This window comes from Mesocricetus auratus, unplaced genomic scaffold (assembly GCF_017639785.1).
Source record: "Mesocricetus auratus isolate SY011 unplaced genomic scaffold, BCM_Maur_2.0 Super-Scaffold_6730, whole genome shotgun sequence".
Classification (NCBI taxonomy): domain Eukaryota; kingdom Metazoa; phylum Chordata; class Mammalia; order Rodentia; family Cricetidae; genus Mesocricetus; species Mesocricetus auratus.
This window is the reverse complement of record NW_024429184.1, coordinates 61,301,874-61,323,577: the sequence shown is the minus strand read 5'-3', so window position 1 is coordinate 61,323,577 and position 21,704 is coordinate 61,301,874.

Here is a 21,704-nt window from a genome sequence, read left to right as displayed (position 1 = left end):
GCAGAAGAAGAGGTGGGGGTCCACAGTTAGCCTACCTGATTCCCTGGATTTGGGGGCCTGTGTTCACAGGGAGTGTTTAACCTCATTTCTAAAGATCTGGAAGACGATAGTTGGGGTTTTCACCAATCTGATTACAGGGGTAGGCCAGTTCAGGCATCCTGTCTACTATTTCTAGGAGTCTTAGCTGGGGTCATCCTTGTGAATTCTTGGGAGTTACCCTAGCACTAGATTTCTCACTAAGTCCATAGTAGCTCTCTCTATTAAGGTATCTCTTTCATTTTTCTTCCACTCTATCCCTCCCCACCTCCACTATCTCATTCCCTCCTGTGCTCTTCCCCTCTTCTCTCACATTTACCATCCCAACCCTCAGTTTGACCCATAGATCTCATCTAATTTCTCTTCCCAGGGTGATCTATGTGTCCTTCTTAGGGTCCTCATTTTTACCTAGCTTTTCTGAAGCTGTGGATTGTAGTCTGGTTAGCCTTTTCTTTACATCTAATATCCACTTATAAGTAAATACATACCATATTTGTCTTTCTGAATCTGGATTTCCTCACTTGGGATTTTTTTTCTGGTTCCATCCATTTGCCTAAAATTTCATTAGGTCAACATTTTTTTACCAAGGATTAGTACTCCATTGTGTAAATGTACCACATTTTCATTATCCATTCTTGGTAGAGGGGCATCTAGGTTGCTCTCAGGTTCTGGCTATTACGAATAATGCTGCTAATAATATTGTTGAGCAAATGTCCTTGTGGTATGATATGAGCAAATGTCCTTTGGGTATGCCCAAGAGTGGTATTGCTGGATCTTGAGGTAGATTGATTCCCATTTTTTTTTAGAAAACTCCATACTGATTTTCAAAATAGCTGTACAAGTTTGCACTCCCACCTACAGTGGAATGTTCCCCTGACTCTACATCCTCTCCAACATAAGCTGTCCTCAGTGTTTTTGATCTTAGCCATTCTGACAGGTGTAAGATGGTATCTCAGAGTCATTTTGATTTGCATTTACCCTGATGACTAAGGATGTTGAACACTTCCTTAAATGTCTTTTGGCCATTTAAGATTCTTCTAGTAAGATCTCTTTGTTTAGCTCTGTACACAATTTTTCAGTTGGGTTATTTTGTATTTTGATGTCTAGTTTCTTGAGCTGTTTATAAATTTTGGAGATCATCTCTCTGTCAGATATGGGGTTGCTGAAGATCTTTTTCCTTTCTGCAAGTTGTTGTTTGGTCTTACTGACAGTATCTTTTGCCTTACAGAAGCTTTTCAGCTTCAGGATGTCCAATTTATTGATTTTTTTCTTTCAGTGTCTGTGCTACTGGTATTATATTTAGGAAGTGGTCTCCCATGCAAATATATTCTAGGCTACTTACCACTTTCTCTTCTATCAGGTTCAATGTAGCTGGATTTGTATTGAGGTCCTCGATCCACTTGGATTTGTGTTTTGTGCATGACAATATATATGGTCTATTTGCAGTCTTCTACATTTTGACATCCAGTTATGCCAACACCATTTGTTAAGGAGGTTTTCCTTTTTCTATCTTATCATTTTGGCTTCTTTTTAAAAAATCAGGTGTTTATAGGTGTGTGAATTGATATCAGGTTTTCAATTTGATTCCATTGATCTGCCTGTTTGTTTTTATGCCAACACCAAGCTGTTTTTATTATTAGAGCTCTATAGTAGAGTTTGACATCAGGGATGGTGATGCCTCCAGAAGTGCCTTTATTGTATAGGATTATTTTAGCTATTATGGGTTTTTTGTTTTTCCATATGAACTTGAGTATTGTCTTTCAAGGTCTGTGAAGAAGTGTGTTGGGATTTTGATGGGGGTTTGCACTGAATCTGTAAATTGCTTTTTGTAAGATTGCCATTTTTACTATGTTGATCCTACCTATTCAAGAGCATGGGAGATCTTTCCATTTTCTGGTATCTTTCAATTTCTTTCTTTAGGGATTTAAAGTTCTTGTCATACAGACCTTTCACTTGTTTGGTTAGTGTTACTCCAAGATATTTTATATTCATGGTTATTGTAAAGGGTGGTGCTTCTCTGATTTCTTTCTCAGCCTATTTATAATTTGTATATAGAATGGCTACTGATTGTTCTGAGTTAACCTTTTATCCTGTCACATTACTGAAGTTGTTTATCAGCTTTAGGAATTCTGGGTAGTTTTGGGGATCATTTATTTATATTTATATTTATATGAAGTTATTTATATCAGTTATTTATATTTATATCAAGTCATCTGCAAATAGTCTGACTTCTTCCTTTCCAATTTGCATCCCCTTTATGCACTTTTGTTGTCTTATTGTTCTAGCTAGAACTTCAAGTACAATATTGAATAGATGAAGTGAGAGTGGACAGCCTTGTCTTGTTCCTGATTTTAGTGGAATCACTTTGAGTTTCTTTCCATTCATTTTGATGTGGTCTGTTGGCTTGCTGTATATTGCCTTTATTATGTATATCTCATCTCTTCAAGACCTTTATCAAGAAGGGGTGGTGAATCTTATTGAAAGCTTTTTCAGTATCTAATAAGATGATCATGTTTTTTTCTTCTTTCAGTTTGTTTACATGGTGGATTACATTGGCAGATTCCTGTACATCGAATCCATCCTGCATCTCTGGGATGAAGCCTATTTGGTCATGGTGAATGATTTTTTTGATGTATTCTTGGATTTGATTTGCCAGTATTATATTGAGTATTTTTGCATCAATGTTCATGAGGGAGATTGATCTGTAGTTCTGTTTATTTGTTACATCTTTGTGTGGTTTGTGTATCAGGGTTACTATAGCCTCATAAAAGGAGTTTGGTAATATTCCTTCAGTTTCTGTTGTTGAATGGAACAATTTGAGGAGTATTGGTATTAGCTCTTCTTTGAAATTCTAATAGAATTCTGGGCTGAAGCCATCTGGTCCTGGGCTTTGGGGGGGGATTTTTAATGACTGCTCCTATTTCCATAGGGGTTATAGGTCTATTTAAGTTGTTTATTTGGTCTTTATTTAATTTTGGTATAAAGAACCAACACAGAAAACTGTCCATTTCTTTTAAATTTTCTAATTTTGTGGAGTATAGGTTTTTGAAGTGTGATCTTAGAGCCCTCATCCAGTAACTGATGGAACCAAATTCAGAGATCCACAACCAAGATCCAGGCCAAGCTCTGGGAATGTAGCCGAAAAGAGGGAAGAGAGAATATATGAGCAAGGAAGATCAAGATCATGATGGAGAAATCTACTGAAATAGCTAAGCCAAGTTTGTTGAAACTCATGAACTACAACTCTAGACCTATAACGGTGGAGACTCCAGGGGACAAAAGTAGGCCCTCCATATGTGGGAGGAAGTTGTGAAGCTTGGACTAGCTGAAGGGACCCTGGTAATAGGACCATGATACAAACCCAGTACATGAGCTACCATATTGGAGCCCATTCCTTAGACTGGGATGCCATGCTCAGTGGCATTAGGACCATATTTTCTTGGTACATGAGCTAGCTTGTTGGAGACCACTTCCCATGCTGGATGCCATGTTCAGTCTCAATGCATGTGAAAGGGGCCTGGCCTTGCCACAACCTATTGTGCCAGATTATGCTGACTTCTCATGGAGCCCTTACCCATGAGTATGAGTAGATGCGGATGGGCTGGGGAAGGGTGTGGGGTGGAAGGAGGGGTAATGGTGCTCAACAATAGGCTGGTATCATGTTATAGTTGTCTTAAAGACTAAAGAAGTTAATAGATTGAATAAGTTTTATAGTGCAAATTACCTACAGTACACTTACCCTGTATCAAGCCTGTAATAATAACTTTGGCATAGGATGTAAATTATTAGACTAATTAAAATATTCAAATAATTTTTCCTGAAATTCATATGTACATGTCACATAAATGTATCTGTCTGTGAACATTTATTAAAGTGTGCTTTCTCTGTTAGAGTAAACATAATTCCCTATAAAGTACTAGCATTATATGAAAGTGTATAAAACAGGAATATTGTGTGTGTGTGTGTGTGTGTGTGTGATACTAGATGACTGAAAAAGAAATTGTGTGTGTACTGAAAAGGAAATAGGGTGTGTGTGTGTAAATATTAATATACTAAAGGGTATGAAACAGGAATCATTTGTGTGTGCAGAAGTGCATGTGTCTCAAGGCCAGCAGACAACACAGTGAAGTTTTACAAAGAGCCATCAACCTTGCTTTCTTCTACAGTCTCTCAAGGGCCTGCAGCTTGCTGATTGGACCAGGCATAGAAAACAAACCGTAAGAATCCACCTTTGTCTGCTTTTCCTACATTGGGGTTACAATTAAATGTCACCATTCATACCATTCTTATCTGGATTATGGGGATCAGACCAGAACTTGGTGAATTGCAGAAAATGCACATCTTTACATGGAAATAACAGGTCACTTCCCTCTTATTTGTTTCTTTCTTTTTATGATCTATCTACCTACCTACCTATCTATCTATCTATCTAATGTATGTGAGTGTTCCGTTGAGGGCATTTCTGGTTGTCTTGCTTACAATGAAGCTCTTTACAAACAGAGCTCTCTCTCCAGCCTGAGATGGTAATATTTAAAGAAAACTGATCTTAGGAGAAATAATTTTAAGATTTATTAAGCACATCATTTTCAGTATTCCTAGTGATTGTGTCTGCATCCTTAGATACTTTTAGAAATCATACAGCTATGTTAAAGAATTTGTTTTGAACATTCAACTATTATATGTTCCCATGTTAATTGTCCATAATCTTAAATGTGACCACAACTCTAAATCAAAGTGTAATGTTTCATTCCCTTGCTGTATAGGACTGACTATAGTAATAAGCTCAATGGGTTCTAGACTATTTATTTCTTCCAACAGCAAATACTTACATTTTCACTGAAGTGCCCCTAATGTTTTCAGTCTCTGAAAGAAGATACTGACTTCCGTTAATTTTTGTTGTTGTTGTTTTTGTTGTTATAATAGAATGTATAATCAGAGAAACCACAACAGTTCAATTTCTGCTTTTTTTTTCAAACAGAAGACAGCATAATCTCTCCTGTTTTCCCTGGAAAAGCAGATAGAAATGCTACCATGAGGTACTGAATGTAGCACTTGCTTCTAGGTTCTACAGAAATGTTATCACAAGGTTTGTAATATAGTAAATCTAGCTTTGTGAGTGATGTCATTGGTATTTTGGTGGGGGCAACACTATATCTGTAAATCCACTGAGATAACATGGACCTTCTGATCACTAGACTTTTCTTATCCTTGAATTTAAAAGGTCTCTCCCATCCCCCTTCTTTTTGCAATTGCTTTCAAAGTATTTTGTAACTCTCACTGTAGATGTCTTTCACTTACTTGGTTAAATTTATTATGGGACATTTTATTTCCTTTTGCAGCTATTTTGAGTGGAATTCCTTTCATGGCAGCTTTCCCACAGTCTTATTATCAGGGTTTCCAATGCCACTGATTGTTGTATGTTACTGTTCTATCTTATAACTTTACTTAATTAATTTATGTTGAGCAGGGTCCTTGGGTATTTTTTTAATTGACATGATACATAATAGTACAAGGGTATAAGCATAACTATATGAAAGACAGAAGCACTCTGCATTTCTGCACTTAATTCACTTTACTGCTAAAATCCAATCATAGCAACCAGCTGAGTCATCGAGAATTTCTCAAAATGTAAACGTGTAACGAAAGTTGTTTTAAGTTCACTTCTCTACTTGTAAGATGTCTTTCAATACCCATGGGAGAGGTTTTCTATTTCTGAAATCTGTTGGTAATTAAAATGTGTATGCACGTAACTGCCTGAGAAGGTCAGCGGAAATAATTTTCACTCTCAAATTGGCAATTTGGTCTATCCCATAGTTTAAAAAAATGAGATGGCAAATGCTTGCATAAGAATTCATGGTCCTTGGAGGCTTTCTTTGACTCAAGGTGAACCTTCTTTCCTCTTACAACAGAACTTACAAAGTGAAATTCTAGGCATGAAATAATACAATGTGGAAGGTTTTATTTATCCCTTCTGCTGAATATTAACCACGGCCTTGAGCATGCTAGGCAAATACTATCACTGATTTATACCTCCAGCCTAGGTGATACTTTTTTAAAAAAATGAATTGCATGACATAAAATATCAGTCATTTCAGAGATCAGTATTGAATGAAACTATACTATTATAAAATGCATAATCACATTGCTTAAAAAACACAGTAAAAGATAAAAGGGCTCCAGTCCTCAGCTGGCTCCCTCAGACTCTGAACCCCCCCAATGTTGACCCTGGGGCTTTGGGCAGGAGGGAGGCCCTGGGTAGCTGTGGTGCTCGCTACCTTTGTACCTGCCTCTTTTAGCCAGCTGTGGTGCCAGGTGTGGTTCCATGTCCTCAAACTATAAAGAAAGGAAGAAAGAAAGAAAGAAAGAAAGAAAGAAGGAAGGAAGAAAGAAAGGAAAGAAAGAAAGAAGGAAGGAAGGAAAGAAAGGAGGGAGGGAGGGAGGAAAGAAAAAGAGAAGATAGAAGACAAATATTTAGAGCAGTAATAATGGGGAAAGTGTAGGAGAAACTACCAGCTAGCCTACCCAAGTCATAGGCACCCTGCCCAGGTGCCAGGGCAGCCTGAATGAGCATTCACGGCAACCATTTCTTCCCTGAGCCAAGCCTGCCTCTAAGTCCAGAGACTGTTGAAGAAGAGACATTTGACCAAAGACACCAATACAGAAAGGACAAAGCAGCAGAGTCAGTCCCCTAAGCCAATGAGACTTTGGTAGTGGGTATAAAGACAGGCCTAACTTCCTTAATAAATGAGTCTGCATCATGCTCTGTTACTCACTGACTCTCAGTACCTGAGTCGTTGGTGCTGCGTCTTCTCACCCCTCCCCCAAGGAGTATCTGAGCAGGCCAACCTACAACAGGAAAGTATATTATTTTTCAAGGAATAAAAATAAAAATAAAATCAGATTTCCTTCAGTAAAAATTCAAACCAGCATGGAGAGGACACTGTTCCTCTTGCTGAGCAAAGCTTCAGGCAAATGTCAAATAGTTGTAGAAGAGTGACATTAGGATGAATGCCAGCAGATAGACACTTAGAATGCAATGAAAATAATGAGGATCTTATGGACAGATAGGCACATGCTGGTCTTAAATAGCCCCACATGATATTTTATGGCTCCATGAGTCTAGCAAAATAAATTTCTATGCAACAACAAAGGACACAGAAGTGGAGAAGAATTAGTTACCAGAGTCCTCACATATCAGATGCAGGAACGTGAATCGTGATGTTGAAACACACACACCTTAAAGTCAGTTATGACTCATGATTGGAACTGCTCCAGTGGCCTGGTGTTCCCTCATCTCTAGCTTCCTCTAACTGCTCCAGCTCTTGGACAGTCAAAAGATAGCAGAACAAAGCTAACATGGGGAATGGGAACAGAAAAAAATATGAGAAAACCAAGATTATTTATATTGTGATTGGTCTAATTATCAACCCTGAAGACAGCTCACCAATTAGGTGAGCTGATTTGTCTTATTTAAAAACACATTGAGCTGAGATTTTTTTTCCTTTTGACATCAGAAGTATGCTAATTATGTGATTTTCTTGAGGATGCCTCAAGACATCAAAGCTTACCCTTCAGAAGAGCTACATGATCCTCAGCCTCTGCTCATTTACAGGACTTTCACTGTCAATTATGCAGTCATCATTAGCCACATTGGGTTGATAGGGTTCAACAGAACATCAGGTAAATGACAGAAGGGGAGAACAAAGCAGACTACTGGGTGCATTTTACAAAAACAATGGACTGAAGATAAGCAGACTCCAGGCATTGTCTGATATATTTCATACTCAATGGGATTCAAAGCTATAAAGTTCATTCCGCACTGCTAGTTTTTATTGTTTACAGGCATAATGGCAGTCAGCAGGTAAGGGACTGTACACGAGTGCTTCCTTGAACGTTTAACCATTTTATATAAACAAAAAATTACCCAGTGCTCCACAGGTAGCATCAGTGAAGATGCCCAATCAGTCTGACTTTATTTCCTCTTTTTTAAAATAAGAACACAAAACCCAAGGATTAGAAGAAGAAGTAGGTTGTAGGTACCACAGACTGCTTACAGGGAGCAGAAGTCTCCAGATGTGAAAACCAGCAGTTGAAGGATGAAGAAAGGCATTTAAAGACTGAAGGGTGTGGTGGTGGAGAATGTGATTACCTATTATCAGCTGCATTTGTCACAGTGACAAAACTCTGGGCATATACAGCTTGTAAAACAAAATATTTAAACCTAAAGTTTGATTCACGAAAGACTGGGCCTTCTGACATTATCTCATGTAAGGAGAGAAGAGACGTGTTAGGTTCCAGGAGAACCCTTCAAAGCTCCTCTTCCTGAGATTATATGAAATAAACAATGGAGATAGGTGGGAATTTGCAGTTGGAGAGCTGTGTTTACCCCTAGGAGCCTTCCTCGTGATAGAGGATTTTAAGTCACTTGTGTTTCTGTAATTCACTCTAATAAACTCATTCTTCATCAAGCTGGAATTGGAACCATTTTTTTATCTATTGATGCTCTCTGTGTCTGGCATGGATAGAAGCTTCAGGAATGTCTTCCCATCGAAAGTTACAAAGCAGCAGTCACTGCATTCTGAAATCTTACATCAGTGTAAATAACTGCTGGTCTGTTCACTTGTCTCACTCATTCAGTTACTTAAGTCATAGCTCATTCATTTGCTACCTGACATGCTTTTTTGAAATTCTTTTTTATCATTTTTTATTTTAATTTTAAATAGCTTGTTTTACATGTCAATCCCAGTTCCCTCTCCCTCCCCTCCTCCCGCACTCCCCTTCCCCCCCCCCACCCTCCCACCCTATTGCCAAATCCTTCCACATAGGGGATATCTAGAGTCTGTTATTTTACTCTGGGTAGGGTCCAGGCACTCCCCTAAGAGTCCAGGCTGAGAGAGCATCCCTCTTTGTGCTATAGGCACACGAAGACTGTTTGTATACCAGGAATAGACACTGATCCACAGCTCAGGGCCCCATAGGTTGCCCAGGCCTTCTCGCTGACACTCACATTTGGGGGGGTCCAGATCAGTCCCATGCTGGCCTCCCCACTGTCAGTCTGGGATCCAAGAGCTCTCCCCTGTTCAGATCAGCTGTCTCTGCTGGTTTTGCCAGCCCATTCTTTGCCAATTTGCTCATCACTCCTCTCTCTCTGTCACTGGGTTCCTTGGGTTCAGTTCAGTGATTAATTGTGTGTTTGCCTCTGCTTCCATCAGTCACGGGATGAAGGCTCCCGGATGGTTGTAGACATCAAGTTCATTATCAGGAATGGGCATTCGAGGTGGTCTCTCCACTATTGCTTAGCTTGCCAGTTGGTGTTATCCCTTTAGATCACTCGAGGTCGCTCTGGTGCCTGATCTGTATTCGATCCTATGATTCCCTCTTCTCCCTATTCTACCCCCACCCCTTCAACTTCCTGTCCCCCCATGACCAACTCTCTTCCTTTTCACCCCCTCTCTTCTTCCCAGGTCCCACTCCCCCCCCACCCCTTGCTGTGTTCCCCATCCATTCAGGGGATCTTGTCTCCATCCTCTTCTCTTGGGTACTATGCATATATGCCTATCTTTTAGGTTCTTTCCTGTTTCCCAGACTCTCTATCAGTGGAAGTGCAGACTGGCACTATCCTGATCCATGTCTAAAATCCATATATGAGTGACTACATACCATGTTTGTCTTTTTGCGACTGGGTTACCTCACTCAGGATGGTTTCTTCCAGTGCTATCCATTTACCTGCGAATTTCAAGATTCCATTGTGTTTTTCTGCTGAGTAATACTCCATTGTGTAAATGTACCATATTTTCTCCATCCACTCTTCAGTTGAGGGGCATCTAGGTTGCTTCCAGGTTCAGGCTATTACAAATAATGCTGCTATGAACATAGTGGAGCAGATGCCCTTGTTGTATGAACTTGCCTCATTTGGATATATGCCTAAGAGTGGAATTGCTGGGTCTAGTGGTATATTAATTCCCATTTTCCTGAGGAATCTCCATACTGATTTCCAAAGAGGCTGTATGAGTCGGCACTCCCACCAGCAGTGGAGGAGTATTCCTCTCTCTCCACATCCTCTCCAGCATAAATTGTCTTCGGTGTTTTTGATTTTAGCCATTCTGACAGGAGTAAGATGGTATCTCAGAGTTGTTTTGATTTGCATTTCCCTGATGGCTAAGGATGTTGAGCACTTTCTTAAGTGTCTCTTGGCCATTTTAGCCTCCTCTATTGAGAATTCTCTATTTAGTCTGTACCCCACCTTTTAATTGGATCCTTTGGTGTTTTGGAGACTTGTTTCTTGAGTTCTTTGTAAATTTTGGGATAAGCCCTTTGTCAAATGTAGGGTTAGTGAATATCTTTTCCCATTCTGTGGCCTGCCCTTTTGTCTTTTTGACTGTGTCCTTTGCCTTACAGAAGCTTTTTAGTTTCAGAAGGTCCCATTTGTTAATTGTTGATCTCAGTGCATGTGCCACTGGTGTTATGTTTAGGAAGTGGTCTCCTGTACCAACTCGTTGAAGAGTATCTCCCACTTTCTCTTCTAAAAGTTTCAGTGTGGCTGGATTTATGTTGAGATCTTTGATCCATTTGGACTTAAGTTTTGTAAGTAACATACAAAGGCAGACCTATCCGAATTACACCTGACTTCTCAATGGAAATGATGAAAGCCAGAAGATCCTGGACAGATGTCCTACAAACGCTAAGGGACCAAGGATGCCAGCCCAGACTACTATATCCAGCAAAGCTCTCAATTACCATAGATGGAGAAAACAAAATATTCCATGACAAAGCCAGATTTAAACAATAAGTATCCACGAATCCAGCTCTACAGAAAATGCTAGAAGGAAAACCTAGAGCCAAGGAAGATAACTACATTCACAAAGACACAGGCAATGTATAATCACACTTTACAAAACACCAAAAGAAAAAGGGAGGAGAAACTACACAAAATAACTTCACTAACAATAAATCAAGCACAAACAAGGATCACCAATCAATGGTCATTAATATCCCTCAGTGTCAACGGCCTCAACTTGCCCATAAAAAGACACAGACTAGCAGAATGGATACGAAGACAGAACCCTTCCTTCTGCTGCATACAAGAAACACATCTCAACATCAAAGACAGACGTTATCTCAGAGTAAAGGGTTGGGAAAAGATCTTCCAATCAAACGGTCCCAAGAAACAAGTGGGTGTAGCAATCCTAATATCTAACAAATTAGACTTCAAATTAAAATCAATCAAAAGAGATGAAGAAGGACACTTCATATTCATCAAAGGAAAAATACATCAAGACGAAGTCTCGATTTTAAACATCTACGCCCCAAATACAAAGGCACCTACATTCGTGAAAGAAACATTACTAAAGCTCAAAATGCACATAAAATCTCACACACTAATAGTAGGAGACTTCAACACTCTGCTCTCACCGCTAGACAGGACCTCCAGACAGAAACTTAACAAAGAAACAAAAGAACTAATAGAAGTTATGACCCAACTGGGTTTAACAGACATCTATAGAACATTCCACCCAAATACAAAGGGATATACCTTCTTCTCGGCACCACATGGAACCTTCTCTAAAATTGACCACATAATAGGAAACATAGCAAATCTCCACACATACAAAAAATTGAAATAACCCCCTGCATCTTATCAGACCACCATGCATTAACATTAGAATTCAACAATAACACAAATCGCAGAAACCCTACAAACTCATGGAGATTGAACAATGCACAATTGCACCATCCCTGGGTAAAGGAACAAATAAAAAAAGAAATTAAATACTTCCTCGATTTCAATGAGAATGAAGACACAACATACACAAACTTATGGGACACTTTGAAAGCAGTGCTGAGAGGAAAGTTTATAGCACTAAGTGCCCACATGAAAAAACTGGAGAACAGTCATACTAGAGAATTAATAGCACAGCTGAATGTTCTAGAACAAAAAGAAGCAAACTCCCCAGGAGGAGCAGACACCAGGAAATAATCAAATTGAGGGCTGAAATCAATCAAGTAGAAACCAGAAAAACACTGAGAAGAATCAATGAAACAAAGAGTTGGTTCTTTGAGAAAATCAACAAAATAGATAAACCTATGTCCAAACTAACCAAAAGACAGAGGGAGAGCATGCTAATTAACAAAATCAGGGATGAAAAAGGGGACATAACAACAGACTCTGAGGAAATCCAGAGAATCATCAGGGCATACTTTGAAAATCTGTACTCCACAAAATTTGAAAATTTAAAGGAAATGGACAATTTCCTGGATAGATATCACTTGCCAAAACTAAATCAAGAACAGATAAACAATCTAAACAGACCTATAACCCCTAATGAAATAGAAGCAGTCATCAAAAGTCTCCCAAATAAAAAAAGCCCAGGCCCAGATGGCTTCAGTGCAGAATTCTACCAGAAATTCAAAGAAGAGCTAATTCCAATACTCCTCAAAGTATTCCACACAATAGAAGCAGGAGGCTCACTGCCAAACTCTTTCTACGAGGCTACAATTACCTTGATACCCAAGCCACACAAAGACACAACTAAGAAAGAGAACTATAGACCAATTTCCCTCATGAACATTGATGCAAAAATACTCAATAAAATACTCGCAAACCGGATTCAAGAACACATCAGAAAAATCATCCACCAGGATCAAGTAGGCTTCATCCCAGGAATGCAGGGATGGTTCAACATTAGAAAATCTATCAATGTAATCCACCATATTAACAATCTGCGAAAGAAAAACCACATGATCATCTCACTAGATGCTGAAAAAGCCTTTGACAAAATCCAGCACCCCTTCATGATAAAGGTCCTAGAGAGATCAGGGATAACAGGAATGTACCTGAATATAATAAAAGCAATACACAGTAAACCAACAGCTAACATCAAACTAAATGGAGAGAAACTCAAAGCAATTCCTCTAAAATCAGGAACAAGACAAGGCTGTCCACTCTCTCCATATCTCTTCAACATTGTACTTGAAGTTCTAGCTACAGCAATAAGACAACAAAAGGAGATAAAGGGGATACAAATAGGAAAAGAAGAAGTCAAACTTTCACTATTTGCAGATGATATGATAGTCTACATAAGTGACCCAAAAAACTCCGCAAGGTTACTCCTAGAGCTGATAAACACCTTCAGCAATGTAGCAGGATACAAGGTAAACTCAAAAAAATCAGTGGCCCTATTATATACAGATGATGAAGTGACTGAGAAAGAAATCAGAGAAACATCACCCTTTACAATAGCCAAAAACAGCATCAAATATCTGGAGATAATGTTAACCAAGGAAATTAAAGACCTGTATATCAAGAACTTTGTGTCTTTAAAGAAAGAAATCAAAGAAGATACCAGAAAATGGAAATATCTCCCACGCTCTTGGATTGGTAGGATCAACATAATAAAAATGGCAATCTTGCCAAAAGCAGTCTATAGATTCAATGCAATCCCTATCAAAATTCCATCACAATTCTTCAAGGACCTGGAAAGAACATTAATCAACTTTATATGGAAAAACAAAAGGCCCAGGATAGCTAAAACATCCCTATACAATAAAGGAACCTCAGGAAGCATCACCATACCTGACTTCAAGCTCTATTATAGAGCTCTAGTCCTGAAAACAGCTTGGTATTGGCACAAAAATAGGCAGGTAGACCAATGGAACCGAATTTAAAGCTCTAATTTTAACCCACACACCTATGAACACTTGGTTTTTGACAAAGAAGCTAAAACTGTACAATGGAAAAAAGAAAGCATCTTCAACAAATGGTGCTGGCATAACTGTGTACTGGTATGCCGAAGACTGCAGATAGATCCATGTTTATCGCCTTGTATAAAACTTGAAATTCTTTTGTGATTCAACACATACTAGCATAATCATTTCCTGTTAAATATTCCCCTCTCCTATCTCTGTCTGCTGCTGTTTTCATTATGTACAGGCCCCGTCTCCATGCATTCACACAGAGCACAACTTTGGTGAAAAGGACACTGATGACTTCACATCACTACCACTGCATTAAAAATTGTGTAACTTCACCATGAACTTGATTAGGCTTTAATCAATCATGTGACTGACTTTTTCAAGGAAATATGCTCTTACTCTATTTTAACTCATATAAGTCACCTGAATTTAATCAGCCACAGAAAAATGATGGATTTCTAAGCCGAGTTGTTTGTCATTGCTGTTTTATTGGGCCAATCTATCTCCTACTATTTGACTTTTGACCTCATGCATAGTCTCAGCCCACATTCTTCCACTTGGAAAAAGTCATTTTCAAGATTTCAACTTTCAGGAGTTTAATACTCCAGCTTTTCATCTTTCAGTGTTGGGTCTGGGGGACTTTAGATTTAAGAGATTTGATTTCTTGGTATTTCAGTGCTTGGGATTATGGCATTTGATATTGTGTCTTCCAGGACTATTATTGGCAGTTCTGATAAAATAAATACTCAGAAAATCCCCCTTGCTCTTTCTTTCAAGTAGCACAGATTTTACTTTTTAAAGACCAATGGTATAAAACTTTGTCTTAGTGTTGTTCCAGATAGACTTTGTACAAACACCTACAGAGCCCAGCTAATAAATGAAGTGCCGAATGATCCCATGTTTCTATACACTAAATTCTCACTGTAGCATAAATCAGAAAAACACAGCTACTTTACAGAATGGCAATGCTCTAGCCATCATTCTTTTTCTCCTTCCAATGGAATTCAAAATTGTTTTTATATATACCTTCACTCTCCAGGGCTACACAAATTTTCACAATTCCTGCCACAATACAGTTGACAAGAATATTTATTGCTTTAAAGTCGTACAGCATACATCAATTCAATATATTGATAACTCCAAGTCAAGGCAGCAAGAACACTGTGTGCTTCCATAAAACAGAGCTAGAAATAAAAAATAAAAATTGGCTATGTATTTCATATAGGTAAATTTTGTGCAATTCAATAGATATGTATCACATGTCAAAACAGGTATTCTATGGTAAAGCATGATCTATTATGCCATGTACTCCATTGCCATTAGGAAGTATAATTCTTGTTGTAACTATTTGCGTTTTGACCAATTATGTCACAGCTGGCAACATGGTCTCATTCCATTCTCTACCATTTTATTTAGAAGTCAGTATGTGCTAAGTACTACTGAGATTTCTAGATAATACAAAATATAAGGAAGGAAAATAAAAGGTACAGTTATTAGAAAGGAAGAAATAAAAATTTACACTTGACATAATCATTCATATAGAAAGTATAAAAGAGTTAATAACAACACAAAACCCTGGAGCTTATAGACAATTATACAGAATGCATGAATGAAGTCATCCTTCCCTATTCCAAAAATAAATAAGTAATAAGTGGAATTTGATGCAAGAAATACATTGTTTATTCATTAGTACTGCTACACTTTAGGTATCAAGCTAACAATATATGTCTTAGTCTGTGTGGGCAAAACTATGAAACACTTAAAAAGAAAGGCTGATGATGTTAGTTTCTCAGCATCTATGATGCCCTGGACCCATTTTCTTGCATCACATAATATGTGATATGTTACTGCGCAGCCACAATCTCAGCACTCATAAGGATCAGGAGTTCAAGAAGATAAAGAAATTCTTTTATTACATAGAGGCTTTGAGGATAGCCTGGGCTATATGAGGTCCTACCAATGAGAGTCAGGTGATGAGAGGAAGGAAGAAGAGGGCAGAGAAAGGGAGACACAGAAGGGGAGAAAAAAAGAATATCAAATGTACTGTGGATCAATAACAATTAAGACAAAAGTAAGGATGGACAGCGAAATCAATGAAACAGAGAACTCCAAACATATGCGTGTATGAAGGACATGGTCAACCTATCTCTAACAAAGGCACAAAGATATTTTTCTTCACAAACAGTGCTAGAACAACTGGAAATTACGTGCAAACAGTAAAAATATATAAAGACACACATTATTCTCTTCACAAGGCTAACGCAAAACAGATCATAGAACAAAATCTGATGGGCAAAAATAGCCAATCCTAGAAGATAACATGATAGAAAATCTAAAGAGATTTTATAACTTAATGTATTTTTAGGTTATTTAGCCTGATACATGAAACGATTGATAAGCTGGACTTCATTAAATTTCTAATCTGCTGTCTCATCTTTACACTAGCCAAAGATATTTGCAATCAGCAAATCTAATAAATACCTGTTATGTAAATCATAAAAAGACTCTTAAATCTCAATAATAATATTAATGAAAACCACTTGAACAAAACAGAATAAAACAAACCCAAGGAAAATACCTGATCAGACAGTTAATTAAGATTTATAAATGTCATAGAGCAGGAATCAAGAAGACTGACCATAACAAGTCCCCAGCTACCTAAAGAGTGACAAAAAATCTCCTTCATTACTGGGGAGATACAAAATAATAGAGCCATTTAAGCAGATAATATGTCACAAAATTAAACACACTCTAAGTACATTTTCATTATTTATGTAAACTTTCTAATTTACACTGAAGGAGGCATCCTGAATGGCATTTGATCCTGGGACTAATGCTCTCCCTGTATGCCTTATCACCCAGACACATTGTTCTGGTTGCTTTCTAAAGCAACTTGGGAAGGAAGTTTCATCTTACAGACTCTGCTTCATCATCAAGGGAAGTAACGGTGGAAACGCAAGACAGGAGGCTGGAACTGAGGCAAAGATGGTTTACTGCCTACTGGCTGGGTCTCTGTGACTTGCTCAGCCTGCTTTCTTATATAACCCAGAATAATCTATCTAAGAGTGACACTGTCCATAGTGGGTTCAGCCCTCCCACATCAATCATTAATCAAAAACAGTCCTCATAGACTTTTTTTAGTTACTATAAATTATTTTATTTATTTATTATATATAGTGTTCTGTCCACATGTACCCCTGCAGGCCTGAAGAGGTGCCAGATCTCATTTCAGATGATTGTGAGCCACCATGGGGTTTCTGGGAATTGAAATCAGAACCTCTGGAAGATCAGCTAGTGTTCTTAGTCATCTCTCTAGTCCCAATAAATAGTTTTAAAAAGTAACGAATACATAAAATATGTTTAGAAGTTACATTTTTTAAATGATAAGATGTTGTAAGAGAAAAATGTGTCAACAAGTTTTAGGTAGGAGAATTTAATATTACAAAGGTTAATAATCCTGTCTTGGGGCCTTTTAGTACAACCAGTGGTTTTAACAACTGTCTTAGTTATAGTTGCTGTGAGAAGATGCCATGTCTAAGGCAACTTATGGAAGGAAGCATTTAATTGGGGGCTTGCTTACAGTTTCAAAGGTTTTGTCTCCTCATAGACTCTCTTACAGGCCAAAATGATGGAGGCTTCTCCCTCATTTTGCAGTCCCCACTTCCAAAACAACTCCAGTTTGTGTCAAATTGACAAAAACTAACCAACACACACACACACACACACACACACACACACACACACGCGCACGCACGCGCACACACACACACACACACACACACACACACACACAGCCTGACAGAACCCTGGAATGGCCTATGTTTTTGATATGCCCAAATTTATGGAGAATATCTTTCAATACATGAACTTCTGGCTTCAAAACTCAACTTCAGTTCTGCAAATAGAATAATAATATATAAAACATTCAATTTTTGCTCATTTACATCCCTGGTTCTTTAATTTTATTAACCAAGAATGAAAGTTTTATGTCAAGAAATTATTACACTGGGTCTTAGGCAGAGTTTATCAGTGAACACTTTTCGGCTTTCCATATCAGAAATCAATATTGGAAAATAAGCATACAAAAATTCTGGTAATTTTTAATACAGTCAGCTAGCTGTGAGTGACAGGAACTCACTGGTATGTATGTGGTTTTATTAAACAAACATTTCTGCTATCCAGTATTTCCCTGATGAGCTAATCCAGTTCCACAGCTTTATATTCCATCTTAGTACTCACAGCTTCCAGATTTGTATCTCCAGCATGGACCTCCCTGCACAGCAGACTAATACATCCAGCTATCTCCTAACATCTCCAAACACAGCTGAACCAGCATCCCAGGTTTGCCATGCCCCAAACCCCTGCACTGCTCACTTCTACTTTCTTGTCACTATTTTTCCTTTCATGTCTCATAACCCATCCTTCAGAAAGTGTTAGTGTGGCTGGCCAGACAATGACAAGCAAGGACAGGGAGGAAGGCAATGGGGCTTTCATTGAGAAGGAGAAGGAAAGCAGCTGCAAAATTTGAAGTAGAAGAATGGACTCTTCTAACTAGAGTTCCAAAATTATCATTCCTGCTGCTGTTTGGTAATTAGAGTGTTAAGAGGTGAAAGATGACAGCAAAAGTTCCAGTCAGGAGACTATTACAAGTTCCAGGTCAAAGATGATGGACTCAGCCCAAGATGTAAAGGCTGAAATGTATGCAGACTCTCAATGTGTATTCGAGAGGGAGGGCACTTATTTCCTGAAGGATGGGTTGTGAGACATGAGAAGAAAAATAGTGACAACAAAGTAGAAGTGAGCAGTGTGGGGGTTTGGACGATCCAGACTTTGGGGCATGGCAAGCCTTGGATGCTGGTTCTCACCAAAATAGACTCTGGACTCACTCCCTTTACCTCTTGTATATCTTTCCTCAAATGTCATAGCCCTCAACCCTGAAACCATTGATGGTCACCTAGATCACCCAACAAGCAGACACAGGGAAGGTTATCTACACAAGGGTTGATGAGAAACATCTTGGAGGAAACACCAGCTGTGAGCTAGAAATACTCAGCTGGCCCTGTGCCCAGAAGGAAGGAAGGATGTTAGAAGTGCCCTGGGCTTCTCTGTGGTTCCAGCCACAATAGCCTTTGTGCTTCTCCACAATACTGAGATTGCTGTCGCCTCAGTAAATACAGTATATACTGGTCGCTTATCTGTTAATATGACAAAACACTCTACCAAAAGCACTCAAGGGAAGAACAGGCTTGTTGGCTTAAAAGTTACATGTAGTTCACCATCAAGAGAAGCCAAGGCAAAAGCCAAAGCACAATGATGTGTACTGTCTTGCTTGCCTCAGGCTCACATTTAGCTATCTTTCCTATACAGTCCAGGCCCACCTGTCTCATGATGGTACTGACAGTAGATTTGGCTTTCCCACATCAAATAGCATTCATTAAAAGTCCACAGACATGAACACAGCACGGTATTGTCAAGACATGTTCTGATGTGTGTGTTTCTATGTATGTATGTATGTATGTATGTATGTATGTATGTGAACTCTCAAAATCTCAGGTTGAAATTAAATTATCAGCATGATACTAAGAAATAGGACTTTTTAGAGTCAGTAAGACATTCTTCTATGACATTCCTTCAACCTTGTTTTCTCCATCATGTTATGTGTTACGATGAGAGTTGAAGGAACTCACCATAGGCTGGTGTCATGCACTTGAACATCTCGTAACTGTGGCTAGTATATTCTTCTTGAATTAATCACTCTACATTATTGTGTTAAAGCAGTAGAAACAGACTAAGATGATATGAATGAGTGTTACTACCTTTGTGTTTTAAGAGCTACCACATTCTACTAAAGCTCTCTTCAAGCTTTCTTTCCCATTCTAATATTTCTAATATTTTGTTCTGCCCAGTGTCAAAAAGAATGAAATATTCTTAAGTTATAACTACATACAATATTTTGTGATATGATTAAACCACAACTTGTGTGTTCCCTCTGAATAAAATTTAGTTCTTTTCAATGTTTCTTCTTATATTCCAAAACACTAAAATGAAAAGTCTTAAAATATGACTTCCTGGAGCACATTTGTAAGAATCTTTCTGGACAGTATTTTTAGAGAAGAAGTTGATGGATTAAAAGGTATGAACAACTTTAGCTCCACTTAATTTTTGCAGAATTCTTTTCCCTATAATGATTGTACTATTAACAATACTATAGCAGTTTCGAGATCTCTTTTCTTCAAATATTTGTCAGCAAGTGCTGGGATGTGTGTCTCTATTTATATATGTCTGGTGTATGCACACATACTATTATATGTAGCTTTCAAATATCTTCTTTCAATTATTTTATGCTTATCTTTTAAACTAGGTTGTTAAGCAAATTTTGAATTTTACTGTCAAATTTATTAGTCTTTTTCTCTAGGAGTCATGCTCTTTTTTTGTCTTGTCTAAAATAAACCTTTTCTTGATGTTCAGTCACTGTGCCAGATAGTCATCACCACCCCCACACACTTCTACACCATTCTGTGCTGGGCTCTGAAACTCTAGTCTTCATAGATTATGTCACCAGCTCCCTTGTCTCTGGCTTCCAGATGAGTTTGGCCAATTGACAGCCTCTGCCAGAGATCAAGGGGCAGGAAGAAAGATAAATCAATGTATTTCTGTTCCCCATTTAACTCATGCTTTGTGAAAATGCAGGACAATTCATCTAAGTTCATGGTTCCTGTTAAATGGCCTTCTGAGTGGCTCTACTCTGGTGGTTCCTGTGTGCACCCACTCCCCTCTCTTCCTCCCTTCAAGTTTAAGGATTATAACACTAAAGACTGCTGACTGTTCGATAACCCCATAATTCTTTCTCTTCACTAGTTGATTATGTTTTTACACATTTACATATACATTTTGTTTTTTTCTCTTCCTTTTTTTAAAATTTAAGTTAGAAACAAGCTTGTTTCACATGTCACTCCCAGCTCCCTCTCCCTCCCCTTCTCCCCAACCCTACCCACCAGGCCCTCCCAGTTGCCCACCCAATTTCCACTCGGATCCCCAGGGAGGATGAGGCCTTCCATGGTGGATCTCCAGAGTCTGTCATTTCATCCAGGAAAAGGCCGAGGCCCTCCCACAAGAGTCCAGACTGAGAGATCATCCCTCACTGTGGGATGGGCACTCAAAGTCTATTTGTACACCAGGGATAAATACTACCCAAGGCACCATAGATTACCTAGGCCTCCTCACTGACACCAACATTCAGGGCATCTGGGCCAGTCCCATGCTTTCCACACAGCCATCAATCTGGAGTCCAAGAGCTCCCCTTGTTCAGGTCAACTGTTTCTGTTGGTTATTCTTATGCAGGCCAACAAGTAAACACATAGTACAGGCTTTAAACTCTGAAGTTATCACTTGTAACTGACTACTTGTTTCCTGTTCAGATCCTCTCAGTTCTTTCTAAGTTTCATGTTAATAATTTGAGCTTTTTAATTGTTTGTTTATATGGCATGATATAAAAATTGCATTTTTACAAGTGGGAAGCCATAAGTCACACATCTACTGAAAATCCAGGTCTTTTCCTACTGTGAAAATGCTAGTCTACCATACACTGAGGTATCATATGGTAAGCACATATTGAATTTGTTTCTGAAGTATGCATTCAGTTCCAGAAAAGAGGATTTATTTTTTCACAGTTTTGGCAGCTATGAAGACCAAGATTGTGGTTACTAGACAATTTGGTCCCCATGAAGGTATTTTCCCTTGGGAATCAGATGTTTGACATCTGACATCGACCTTACCTTAGTGCAGGCATGTGAGGAACAAGAGGAAGAAATTTTGGTTGCCATCATGAAGGCCCCATTCTTCTGAGCTAATATAACTCCTTTCTTGACTCACATTTATGCCACCTTAGAGGATTGCCTCTGATGAATTGATGGAAAAAGACAACCCCGAGCATGACAGACTGAAAGTGATGAAGTTCCTGTCTACAAATGGTGTTG